This window comes from Sabethes cyaneus, chromosome 2 (genome assembly GCF_943734655.1).
Source record: "Sabethes cyaneus chromosome 2, idSabCyanKW18_F2, whole genome shotgun sequence".
Lineage (NCBI taxonomy): Eukaryota > Metazoa > Arthropoda > Insecta > Diptera > Culicidae > Sabethes > Sabethes cyaneus.
Genome location: NC_071354.1, coordinates 176359862 through 176374593, shown reverse-complemented (window position 1 = coordinate 176374593; position 14732 = coordinate 176359862).

The window sequence follows — 14732 nt, the reverse complement described above, 5'->3', positions numbered from 1 at the left end:
TCGACTTGAACGGTCAAGTTATAAAGGACCTACAATTTGTAGGTTACAAATTATAAAGTAAAGAATGCCTGCAATGTCTAGCAGTGAGTGTGTGACTTTGGGATCACTTATTGCCCTTATTGCCAGTAAACTAACGCTTTTGATGAGTCTTGAATTCCCCAGAACCCCGCAGTGTTTGTCGAAATTCAACCCAACTTCAGGGTAGCCAACAATTCTTTGGCGGATCGGTAAAAGCCAATGACGGGAGAGACCCTTCATGTAGCGCCAAGGGCCGCTGATTGGCCGGAAGCGGCGATCACGTGCAGCACGATTGTTGGAGAAGGCTTCCTGAAAAGGGGTCCCACAGAAGATATAGAAAAAGTTCGATAAATTAAGGAAGCGGGTGGTACAAAGATCAAGATAGAAGACAAAAGTGTGAATAAATTTGTGAAAACTTAAACTTTTTAAACTAGTACTTCCAAATTATTACCTACGGCTCGTCTCATTGTACTCTACCTTTTGAGCAATCAACAATCAAAATACAGCTTTTAGAATGTTTTGTAGGAAATGTGTTCGAAAAACCTGCCCGAAAAAGTTTTTTGGAATATTTTGGGATTGATTTTTTTGTATATCAAATAAAATAGAAAAAGGCAGTAAAATGCATATAACCTTAGTTTTGGACCACTATTTCTTTACACAGACAAATTTTAAGTGAAATAATTTACTCAAAAAATTTTACGTAAATTTTTACAAACTCGTTGTTCGCCCGGTAGTGAAACAGTGAAGTTCTCCGGTGATGAAAAATTCAGAAAAACGATTATTCAACACTTTAATGATCACAAACATTTTCAACGCACTTTTCAGGCACATGAGAGCCAAATCCGCATATTTGAGATCTCGAACAAAAATTCTATGTCTCCTAATTTCACTATAACTTTTTTGTTTCGAGCAAAAAATATATGCTGTCTTTGGCAAAAACATGCGTAAGTCTTCAATCTTTCAAATGCTTTAAAAAGATATGGAATTAAATAATCCGTTCAAAAGCTATGGCCAAAAAACAAAACCTGTTTCATAACCGGGGACATTCTCCTACTTGAAAGAAGTGCTTGCATTGCAAATCTCCTGCACAAAACGCACTTTTTCTGAAATTTGGCCATCGTACTTCAGCTGAAATGCAGCGATCTCCACTGCAAGTCGATGTAGCTCTCGAGCAAGCAAGCCAGCTCGTGCCCGTTCATGGAGAGTTCGAACATTCCAGGTACCAAGTTTTCAATCGTTATCCATAAATCGTATTCTTGTTCTTTGCAGTATTTCATGCCCGAAACAATGAAATGAATTTTAGTATATTTTGCAATGAAACTCAAATCTTTTAAAATTGATTCAAGAAGGTCCTACTTGAGCATTAGGAGAAAAAATGTGGCTTAATTACATTCAGTAGAAAACACAATACGCCTGATGGCAACATTTTTCTAGCAACCAGGATGCTCTGCTGGATGAAACTCTAATTTTAGATGCATAATGGGATCACTCAGCAATTCATATATTATTGTGTGGAAATCATCATAAATATCTGTAAATAAAATTAAAATCATACACAAAGCTTACCCATCCTAGTTTATATACAATCGTACAAAATGATGACAACTAATTTACATACGCTTTTCAGCACAAATTTGTAAAGCATTGTGGATCTAATCACGTTTAGTTGGATCTCATAGAATACAAATACTCATGAATGTGAATTGTTTACAAATAATCCGCAGTGCGTATATCGCCTACAAAATAGTATATATGCTGGTTTCGTGCATCGAATACGATGTAGGGTAGACATTTAGTAAATATTCTAAATAGGATTCTTTGATTCTATGTTCTGCAGCCGCTATACAATATTTTAATTATAAAGATTTCGTTTAAAAAGGTTAACTTTACAGTTCACACCATTCCACAAAAATGATTGAATTAGCAAATTGCTAATTACTTTGGCAACGCTGCAATCAGTAGGTCACACCGCCAAGCCCGACCTGCAGTCAGTGCAAACCGAATTGCATCGTTTATCGGAAGCTGAGCAAGGCGCTCTAGCCTGGCTGTTCTTAGAAACGAGCGGGATAATCCACCGACAATGTGCAATAAAACGCGCCGTAAACCGCACTACCCACCCCCTCATGGTTGTCCGCATGGCTGTCGAACCCGTCTGTCCGCCCGGCTGGACCGTCGTCGGCGTCGCGCTCTGTTCGGTCAAGTTTAAGCTGATGATGAAATGTTGCTGTGGTTACAATCTTGCGGTCTAATCAATTCTTTTCCTAATACGTTTGCGGTTCGTTACTGTCGGCGGATCAGAAACCAACCATCGCATCATCGGTAGGGAAGGAAGGAGCTGCGAGTCACGGGTCCGGTTGTAAGGTTCTCTGCTAACCGACAAACCACGCGGTTGCATGCGGGGGTGGGGAAGGTTCGGTCGTGACGGAAAGCGCAACCGCCTCCGGGTGATGCAAAGCAAGCAATGAGAAAAGCTGATTTGCATTCGGAAATTGCAGGTGCCGAGTTGGTCGTTCTTACTCTGTGGGTCTTGATTTCGCAGAGTATTCTTCGCTTGAACTCACTTTCTATGGCAGTTGGAGCACCACCGAAAGAAGGCGGTAGGGGATTGCCAGAGAGCCGCGAGGAAGACGCGTTCGCTTCTACATGGTCCATTCGCGGGTTGCAAATAGTTTCTGCGTGTTTGATTTCCTTCGATCATCGGTTGAGGTTCGAACTATGAACGTTGAACTTTGGATCCGTTGCGCCACTTTTAAGAGGAAATAAATCATACTCCTACGCTTCATGTTCAAAGTAGAGATGAATTTTGCTTATTGGAATTGTAATTGAATTTGAATCACAATTTGTTTCTTTGATTAATTGAAACGAGTTAAAAAATAAACTTTTGTTTTGCCCCATCTTTAAGTCATATATCCGTACAAAATTTAATTATGATTATAAATCTCAATTATTCGTCTATGCCTCATTCTTCTGCAATGTATCTACGAGTGAACCTGCGTCGCGACGCAACCGACCAAGTGATTGATGGTGTGAATAAACAAGAGGGAACGTCTAGCCGTCCTTGAATGACCAATTCCTACGTGGAACTTCACCACCTGAAAACTTCTACTTGCATTTATTCTTCAAGATATGAAGAAATGCTGTGACTATCCAGTCGGCTAGCCAACCGTTTCTTGCATCGGACCTCACTCTCGAAGCTCGGCTAGCAAGCAAACAATCACCTTCGCAGTCATTTTTTCAACCTGCCAATTTAGCACTATCCTCGCGCAGGAATCCATCGACAATGTCTGGCTCGCAGCCAACGTCACGTCTGGCCCATTCGATCGAAGCTCTCGTCTTTAATTCTTCAGGTGCTGCTGCTCGCCTTTTCGCAGCGGAACCTCGCTCGCTCGCTACCACAGATCTATATGTTAGCGGAGTTTTTTTTTCTGTTGCCATTCATTCAGCTAATTCCAGGTTGGCTGCTTATTTGCAATTTTTATTTTAGTTCACGGTCGTTCATGGTGAGAAATTTGCTTCCTCTCGGTCCATTCCGCGGACCAGACTGCGAAATGCAGTGTCCAGACGGTGGCTAGACTGTCCGGTCTAGGTATTTGTATTTGAACGGAAAGTATGACGACATCGACGTAAATTTTGGTCACGCCATATTTCCAGACCTTCGAGTATTCGTGTTGTTCGAAAATTTTCAATATGACCCGTCGGTTTGTAATAACACCTTTAATGATTTATCTGTCATACATCTTATCTCGTTGAATTTACCCAAAACAACATGACTAATTCAGACTATTAGCTGCATTGCATTATCGATTTTAAAACTCGAACACCTTCATTTGATGCGAACTAAACCGTGAACTCTGTCAAGGCTCCCCATTTACGTACTGCATGTACGCAGTAGATCTTATCTTATCGGCACCGCAACCAACCGGCCATGTGATTTGACGGGTGACAGAAGTGCATATAACTGATCTACGACATTGTGTTATCAGTTTTTCAGGTCCAATTTGTTTGCTATAGCAGGATACGGCAGGCTGTAAGACAAAACATCACAAAAGTCAAGCTCAAGGTTTGTGACCGCAATTTTGCGAGCCACCGTCGGAACCGACTTATCACCTTCACCTCCGGCAGCACGCGGCGGCCGTTCGTTGGTTGGAAAGGTAGAAGCAGCAAAAAAACGAAAGCGATAGCGACCGCTGCTGAGCTGACTGCTGCTGGCGGCTTCGCTAATCTTATCTCACGGAGCGCAATTTGACTGGCACAACCCCGACCGACCGAAAGCCGTGTTTTGCTATGCGGCCATCGGCTGATATGACACATCACTCACTCAGCCAGCGGAGGGTATGTTTTGTTTTCTGGGAATTGCATCGAGCGAAGCGCAGTTTTGCCAGACGAAAACGTCACTTTCGATGGTGTGACGCTCGATTGGTATGGTATTGGTGGCCGACGACTGCTCGCACTCTGCCTGAGCAGCAGAGGTTATTATTCGGACGTCGCGTCGCGTTATCTTCTGGTCGAATCAAAACAATAACATCATCATGAACAATTGGCCTACTTTCGCCTGGCTGGCTGGATTATAGCTATTTGTACTTATCGGGTGCTGTTTGTAAATAAAAATAGATGGATTGCAAGGCAAAGAAATGCAACGACATGTCGTTCGCTTAGTGTAACAACTAAGCATATATTGAAATTTACACGATTTTGTCAAAAATAAGTTTGAAGGTATTATTTACCATTTATTCTCTAGTTTAGGCCATTGCAAATAATTTCAAAAGTTTTTGTCACCCCCCTCCCCTTGGAAATTGGCTTGAAAAATCGGGGGGCAACAAAATAATTTGTAGGATGAGATAATTTTTATTCATAAAATCAATTGTCTGTGAGTTCTTCAGTCTGAAATACTCGAAAAATGAGTGTACGAGTTGAGTTAATACCTCTAGCACGAAACAGAAATGGAAATTCGAACAACGGAATTTCCGAAAATCGACTGAAAATTTTTTCTTTCGTTTTTATCTTTTTCCGTAGTTTTTTGCAAGGAAAATAATAACGTATACATTAAAAGCAAGAATAGATTTGGTTTTCACGTTTAAACTTTAAGTAAAAATGCCTAAAATCAATTTTTTTTTTGCTCGATTAAGAAAACCGCTTTGTTTTTTTTCGCCCCCCCCCCCTCCTTCAGTGGCCCAACACCGGAAGGACAAAAACTTTATTAAATATTTGTAATGGCCTTATTTTTTAATTTTCATTTGCTAAACTTCAAATAGACGACTATTCCGGTAAAATATGGTGATATTTTATATTACGACAGCATTTCAGAAAAAATGGGGTATGAAATGGGGAAGGCAAATGAGGAGCGTCCAATCTAGCTCTAGCCGTCCTGACCCCTACCTAGCGCCTCCACGTGGCCATACCTGGTAATGCTCTATTGAGTAGCCAAGCTAGAAGGTGCGTTGCTGGATGCTTCCCGGCTGCCTGATCTCAAAACCGCTGTTTTGGGCAGACGGCTCCACTAATATGTAAGCCTATTATAAGTTATTTTAATTATTTTTTTTGTTTTAGCTTATGAAGCATCTTATGCTATATAGTAAAAAATTTGGCCAAAACGAGTATTAATACTGCACATGGATGCCTGACGAAAAAATTAAATTAATTATTAGAAGCACTTATGGAACTTCAAAGGACGCAACTCTATTCTATTCGAACGACTGCTGGTGAGATTGTTCTATTTTTGCCCATATATACCACACTTCATCTTAATATCATATTATATATATAGTATTATTAGGCTTATACAAATTTGAAAAAAAGTTTATGTCCTGGTCTCAAAATATTGTTGAAGGGGGGATAAGAAAAAAATAACATCAAACCTTCAATAACTAAACAAAAGAGAAGAAACCAGCGTTTATTTATCCATATTATTAAAAATTTAATACAAAAATTTTGTACAGTACTTAAATTTCAGTTCAAACGTAACCAAACTTTAAAATTTTTCGACCCAAGCACATAAACTAAGCATCCTGGTAGAGATGAACCAGTTTGATAATAGTGGAGTGCCACAGGATCGCCTTAGGGAGCCTCAAACGTATAACTTCATTTGAATTTTGCTTTGAACTTGCATGTCAGTCGGTTAGTTACCTTGTTTTTTTTTGAATAGTCGAAATCCGTGTCATTTACTAGTTCAGAACTCGGAAACCACGCAACTAATCGCAATCTAATCATAGTGTGAAAATGGGAAGTTAGGCCCTACAACTTTTTTACTTGGAATGCTGTGCAACCAACATGTTTTAAGGGGACATGAACGATTTTTCAAGTTTGCGATTTTTCAAGTTCTTCATCTTGCTGTTATACCAGACTGGACTTTTTGTATTTTTGTGACGTCTTCCTTTCTTTAACGGTATGTTCTGTATCATTACTTCTAATAAAATTTTATAGAATGTGTCTACAGCAACTTCGACATTTTCTTCATTCTTGAGAATAAGTTGCCAATTAACACAGTTTAATCTACGTCTAATGTTTTCATAGTTTGCCTTTTCGTATTCAAAAACTTCTTCGAACTCGCAATCGTTGGGTCTATGGTATTTGTGTATAAATAAAGAATATTCAATTGCTGTGTGAAACGCCTCATTTTTCCATAGTGGATTTAATGATTCAGTCACACAGAAGTCTTCATAAATGTTCGTAAGCAAAAAATCTAGATAGCAATTTTGTTGGTTTTTAATATGGTTAATTTGGTTCAGCCCCAAATTGGCAGTTTTGTCGAAAATAAACTGCAGTGTTTCATTCTCCCCAACGATTGGGAGTAAGATGCATTCATTTTCAGAGTCTGGAATGAAGTCAGCATGGCGTTGATTGAAGTCTCCATAAATGTGAACTTTAACCTCGGGAGGCAGTTGTGATAGAATGTGTTCGGCAATTTGGAGAAATGCTTCGTAAGTTGTTTTATGAGCTTGGTCTGGAGGAAAATACACCGAGGCGACTAACACTAACGACTAACATTTTAAAATAATTATTTCTTTTTTATTTCAGATTACTACTACTACTACTACTACTACTACTACTACTACTACTACTACTACTACTACTACTACTACTACTACTACTACTACTACTACTACTACTACTACTACTACTACTACTACTACTACTACTACTACTACTACTACTACTACTACTACTACTACTACTACTACTACTACTACTACTACTACTACTACTACTACTACTACTACTACTACTACTACTACTACTACTACTACTACTACTACTACTACTACTACTACTACTACTACTACTACTACTACTACTACTACTACTACTACTACTACTACTACTACTACTACTACTACTACTACTACTACTACTACTACTACTACTACTACTACTACTACTACTACTACTACTACTACTACTACTACTACTACTACTACTACTACTACTACTACTACTACTACTACTACTACTACTACTACTACTACTACTACTACTACTACTACTACTACTACTACTACTACTACTACTACTACTACTACTACTACTACTACTACTACTACTACTACTACTACTACTACTACTACTACTACTACTACTACTACTACTACTACTACTACTACTACTACTACTACTACTACTACTACTACTACTACTACTACTACTACTACTACTACTACTACTACTACTACTACTACTACTACTACTACTACTACTACTACTACTACTACTACTACTACTACTACTACTACTACTACTACTACTACTACTACTACTACTACTACTACTACTACTACTACTACTACTACTACTACTACTAAACCACATTCGAAAAACCACATTGAAACAGAGAAAATCTTTGTAAAAGTTACACTGAAGTTACCATGAATATCGCTGTTTTCACAGTAAATTTTAATGGAAACCGCCAATTTTACAGCGAATAAGCGGGTGATTAAGTGATGTAACACTAAATTTTTCGCCTTTTTCCCACACAAACAAAAACCAAAAACAGTAAAATTTGTGGTACATTCACTATAAGTTTTACACTGTTTTACAACGAAGTTACAATGAAATTTAAGGTGAGTTCTGCAAAAAAAATTTATAGGCTTTCAGATTATTAGGACAAAATAAAACCGGCTGATTAATTACGGTATTTCATGTTTTTGAAAAGATATGATGACAATGAATTTGATAGACTTCGAACTATTATGATTTTCGAGCCGCATTCATCGCTCATATTAGGAAAGTATTAGAGGTGAGTACACCTACATAAACAAATTCCGCTCTTTCCCATTCACGCCTTATCTCAATCTGTTAGATCCTATCGACTCTTTGTTTCATTACTGTCCTCTATCGTTCCCTCTGTCAATTGTAAAATCTACCGTTATAAAAACTTAATTATATGCCTGACACCTCATTCGATGTCAAGACGTAGAAACAACGAGGTTGGTATAGGATTGGGCAAAATTTCCAAAAGTATCGATAATTGAATATCGATATCAAATCCGCCGGTTTATCGATACCCTCGATATATCGTTCTTGATGCATCGATATTAGCTTTATCGATACTATTTAAGGCGGCATTCTGGGATTCATGTTGAGCAAAATGAGTTCCTCCAAAACACACACGTAACCTAGCACGTAACACATCGCTCGCTCCAATGCAGCTTTATTTTAGCCACGTTACTTTGTTCGGTTAACCGTACTCGTGCATTATCTGCCATAGCTGTTTGCGCTCGACTGAGTCGTATGCTGCACTGGAATCCACAAAAATGTGTCTGATGGGTACCCAAGTAACAACGGTAGCTGAATTGCAAGAGTAATGGCTGTTTACGGGTTGGTTTATGGTGATCAAAGCTGCATAAAGTAAGCTCTTAAATGGTGTTTAAATAAGCGAAGTTTAAACTACTTTAAGTTTTTCAAACCAGGTCTCTCCCAAAAGTTGATAAACAAGCTTAATAGAGGATTTTTCTGCTAAACAATCTGCTTCTAAACATCAAACCGTTTTACGGCTGCTTAAAGGTGTTAAAGTGTAGAGTGGAAGCTTTCATTAGGCTCACAGCTTTCAAACTACTTTAAGGCTGCTTAATGGTGTTAAAGTGGCTTTACAAACTTCTACCAAGTTTTCTTTCGGCTCACAGCACACATACTGTCAGAGCATAGAATTTCGCAATTCGGCTGACAGCAAAAGTTTGTCAGTTATCGACATTATCGACTGCTTCACGCTAGCCGGGCTAGGCTTCAGGTGTAAAGATATTCTCACTGTCTGTTCTGCAGATGCAAATGGGACGGATCATATGGTGAGTGCTTGTGGATCAAAAGATGGCGGGTTCAATTCCCGGAAAAAAGACATGCATTTTTAATTAGCTAGCTCAATTATAAAGTTATTCGAAATTAAAAATATTGCGTTCGAAACATGTTTACAGCAAAATAAAAAAAGGCCGCGTTCCATTTTTTAAATTTAAAAATAGATTTTTTTTTGGCTGCATAAAGGTTGATGAAGCGTTGATTGAGCGACTAGAAAAGCAGATTGCAAAACTATTTCTCGTTCTAAAAATAGAATTGACAGCATTGTGCAACTTGGCTATTTAAAAGCGCAAAAAAATTTCTATTAAGCTTCATTGCAGCTTCGAAAGCAGCTATTAATTAGCCTGAAGCTTGATAAAATCACCAGATTTAGATGTTTAAGAGCTGAAAAAAGATTTTTATTTCTATACCCAAATCATAGATCAGCCACAGGTTGAATAAAATCAGCTATAAAAGCGTTTGATCAGCCTGAAATTGTTACTTGAGTCGCATGTTATACTGCCGAGATTTCTAGATGATTTGTCAGATAGTAAAAATTTGAGAATTTGAGTAGCACGGACCTCCATAAAGCCCACTTGGTACTACCCTACGAATTCTCTTGGTATGCTATGCTTGCTTGCTAACAAAATCTGTGAGAGCACTTTGTTGGTGGCTTTCAGCAGCGTTATGCTGCAATAATTACATCAACCTAGCTGATCGCCCTTTTTGTAGATAGGTAAACCACACCTTCCATCCACTCCTCCGGTAGTTTCTTATTCTCCCAAATCCTTGAAATTATCCAGTAAAGTGTCGTTACTAGCAGTTCTTGGTCATTTCTGTAGAGTTCTCTTAACGATTTTTGTACTCCTTCTGCCACTTTTTCCTCTTCAGGATCGTAGTCTCGCGCTCGTCGAAACTTGACCAAATTCTTCTTCGTGGCAATAGATTGACGTAAACAGAGATGTCAAAACTAATGTTCAAGTTTTAAAAGCACATATTATGTCGCGAGAAAAAATCCCTAAAATTTTTGCTTTCTTGGACATTTCTTGGCCTATTCTCAAACCCATTTTCTTTCAGCTTTATCAAAACGGTATCGGGATGAAAGTATCGATTTAGCATAATATCGGCGTCGTAAGTATCGATGGAATATATCGAAATATCGGCCCTTGAGTATCGATATCGCGGGTATCGATACGGTATCGCCCAATCCTAGGTTGGTATATTTGTTTGTTATTTTTTTTTTTTTTTTGTTATTTGTTTGTTATTTATTTGAGTACTTCATCTGACTATAAATTGTCTACATGAATAAAATTGATTACAGATTACAGTAAATTCGATCTTCTTATCTTTTGCGCGAATAAGTGCGAAGGCATACCGAAGTCAAATAGTTCTTCGACTTTTGAGAACAACCTAATGCATTCCGTAATCGGTTCATTAGCTCCAAACGCGGTTCGATGAAACGGTATTTGCAGCAAGCCAGTTGAGCGTAATGTCCGTTGCGATGCCCGAAAGTTAAGCATAGATAGCAATTTTGGAGAATCAATTTCGCCGTTGATAAGTTTAGCCACGAATATAGCCTGATGCATTTTACGCCTGCGTTCGAGTGTATCGAGGTCAAGTAGACGACATCTATTCGGGTAAGGTGGCAGGTTATCAGGATGCCGCCATGGGAGATGTCGTAGAGCCAGCCGAATAAACCTACGTTGCACACGTTCGATCCGTAGGTTCCAAGTAAGATGACTGGGGGACCAAACCAAATTACAGCTCTCAAGTAGCGGACGAACCAAAGCGCAATATAATGATTTCAGGCAGTAAACATCTCTAAAGTTCCGTCCAATCTTAGCAATAAATCCAAGTTGTCGGGTCGCCTTGAAAATGACTGATTCACAGTGTAGATTGAATGTCAATTTAGTGTCCAGCAAGACACCCAGGTCGCTAACTTGATCCACTCTGCGAAGTTCAATGTCGTCGATAGTATAACCGAAGCAAATTGGATTTTTAATCCGGTAAAAACTCATAACTTCACACTTTGAAATGCTGATGATAAGCCAATTAAGTCTGCACCATTCAGTAAATAGATTGAGCAAATGTTGCAAACGGCGGCAGTCATCTCCATTATCTATCGTAGCAAATAGTTTCAGGTCATCGGCGTAAACTAACTTGCAGCCGTGTTCTAGCAGAATCGCAACATCATTGAAGAACAATGAGAAAAGCAAAGGACCCAAGTTGCTACCTTGAGGGACTCCAGATTTGTTGCTAAACACTGACGAAGTACTGGATCCTAGTTTCACACGTAGTACTCTATCGCTAAGATATGAGTGAAGCCAATCAATCATTTTCTGGGATGCACCAAGTCGTTGGAGCTTTCGCAAAAGTATTACATGGTCAATCCGATCGAAAGCCGCTTTCAGGTCGGTATAGATGACATCAACCTGTTTTTTCTCTTCCATTTGCAAAATACACGTCGAGGTAAACTCTAACAGATTAGTACAGGCAGATCGACCAGGCATAAAACCGTGTTGAACAGTGGATATATAGTTTTTAGTTCGGGACAGTATTACACCGCTCACAATTATCTCAAACAATTTTGATGCCGCGGAGAGACTAGTAATCCCGCGGTAGTTCCTTACATCACGGCGATCGCCCGATTTATATACTGGAAACATAAACGATTGCTTCCAAATATCGGGAAATTTACTTTGTTCGAAAGATTTATTGAATATTGCGCATAACGGCTCAGCCAACACTTCTATACAACGGCTCAAAACAACGGCTGGGATGCCATCAGGTCCCGCAGAGAAAGAACGCTTGAGTTTTTTGTTGGAACGTAGCCATAGGAACGTAGCCTTTCCCCGAACACCCGCGTTATGAATCGCGGCTAATATGTTGACAGACGAACATGTAAGTCGCAAGCGCCTGCATAGTGTCGTCGTCCCGTCAGTAAAACGAATTAGATTAAACTTCTCGATCGATGGTTTCTACAGTAGACGGAGGAAGAGACACAATTTGTGTCTATGAATAACTCAACCTGCCAAGGATTGGACCTTAGATAGAGATTATTTCCTGCTTCGAAACAATTTGCATTGTTGCCGAATTATATGAAAAATTTTCCAAGAACGGTACAGTGAAGTTACAGCATAAAGTGTAGTAAACAGTAAAATTCATTGTAACCGTAAAATGTTTACATTAATATGAATACATTATATGAAAATTTTTTTAAGAGCGGTACAGTGAAGTTACAGCATAAAGTGTTGTAAACAGTAAAATTCATAGTAACCGTAATGTTTTTACATTAATATTCGTTATGCATTTCTACCCGGGAAGCCAGATAAAATAAAGCGGATAACAATATTCGCTGTGATTGTATAACATATTCGGCGAAGAACCTTACGCGGAATGTACCCTATCACGGAAAACTTTTTCGTGGAAAGTACCATTTCGCATGGGTAGTCCTCTCTTCACACGCTATCGCTCGTTCGGACCCAACTGAAGGAAAGTAATAGATGCCAGTAGACCTAGGAAAACAAATAAACCTAGACAGAGGTGATTTCTACGGGGGCTGCCCCCGACAAATTTTTGTTTTATTTGTATAAGAGTAGTTATCCCCCTACCACAGGGGTGAGAGGTCTTTAACCATCATAAAATAAATTAAAGACTCCAAAACTCCCCAACATGACAAATTTGGTTCCATTTGCATAATTGGTTCTCGAGTTATGAGGAAACTTGTATTTGATTTGCATTGGAGCCCTCCTCCTAGAGAGAGGAATTTGGTTCCATTTGTTTGATTAATTCTCGATTTATGCAGAAATTTGTGTTTTATTTGTATGGGAGCCCCCCCTCTTAGTGGGGGGAGGGGTCTCTAACCATCATAAGAACCTTCCCTGGCCCCAAAAATCCCTATATGCAAATTTTCACGCCGATCGATTCAGTAGTTTTCGATTCTATAAGGAACATAGGGATAGACAGACAGACAGACAGAAATCCATTTTCATAGGTATAGATTGGAGTACAACGTGAGAGGAACTGAGTCAGTTCAACTGACAAAGGGAGTAAACATATTCAAATGAAAAACAGGATTATATTTCTTGCATTATGAGAGTTTCCGTTACAAAAACAGATGTACAAATGACTGAGTGACAAAGGGGCCCCGAGTGAGATAGGGCAATCGGCTAGTAATTAATAATTATAATCGCAAAATCAGGTGAAAATCGTGATTGATGATATTATTTTGAAGCATATGCGGCTTTCAATGCGTCTAGTTCGAAATTATTGTTTCTGAGTATCGAAATTATGGTTCTGTGTTCTAAGTGTATGTAACATTCAGCGCCGTAGCGTGCAGCTGGCCAGACTGGCCCCCTCTGAGGGCGCTAACTCGTGGGGGCGCCAAAAATGGACTGAACCTAAGTAAGACACTCTCAGGTGTAGCGAAGTACTAGATTTCGGGAGTTGTACGAATCGGGTATGACAGTCTAATTCTAAAAAATCAGAGAGGTTGTGTACAAGACACGGCCGCATATATAGGTGACGCAGGATTACGTAAGTCTCTTTGTAGTGATAGTAGTATGTATTCATGCTTGTAATCATTCGAATCATTCGATTCTTCATGTATACATGCTATATGCAACATATATACATGCTACATGCGTTGTATGTAACATTTATCAAAGTAGTAACATTGCATACGTTCAATTCTCAAAAGATTGTGCATTTGAAAACAATTTAACAAAATCAAGAACACAAACTATTACTTTCCTGCTATCTTACTGAAATTAGAGATTGTTTTTATTATCCATGGTTTCCCACGTTGAAAGGATTTTACCAATTCAATCCTATTTTATCAATAGGACATCTGAATCGTTTGTTTGAGAAACCCCACAAACGCCATTTTTAAGAAAATTGACTTTTTAACAGTTTTCGAATCCTTGAGGAGATCCACACCTTCCCTCAAAATTCCAGAAAAAGTTAGTTCCACGAACCCCTTTTAATTGGGGTTGCAAATATCCGTTTGTTTGAGAAACCCCAAATATCCATGTTTCCGATAATCACCTAGAGCGGCGCTGCGATCGGTACAAAATTATCATTCAATATTTACGTGCAGCGTTGTAAGCAGCATTCGCAAAACAATTCAATAGTATAAAAATGTCTTCGGAATCGAAAAATTACGAGTTGGACACAGTCAAAAAGAAGAAACATAGTGTTCGGCGGACTACAGAATACAAGGCGGAAGCTATTAAAATTAAAAGAACGGCGTATAAAATTGAAAAGAAAAGGATGTTTTAGCTGAAAAAGTTCGAGCTGATTGCAAATGCAGATAAGCTTGGATCAGTTAGTCAACAAGATAAACGTAAATAAACCGAACCTGTAATCTAGATACAGTGAAAACTGAAGCAATCTCGTTCCTTTCGTTTCTCACAAAAGCAGTAACCTACCATTTACTATACAATGTTAATAAT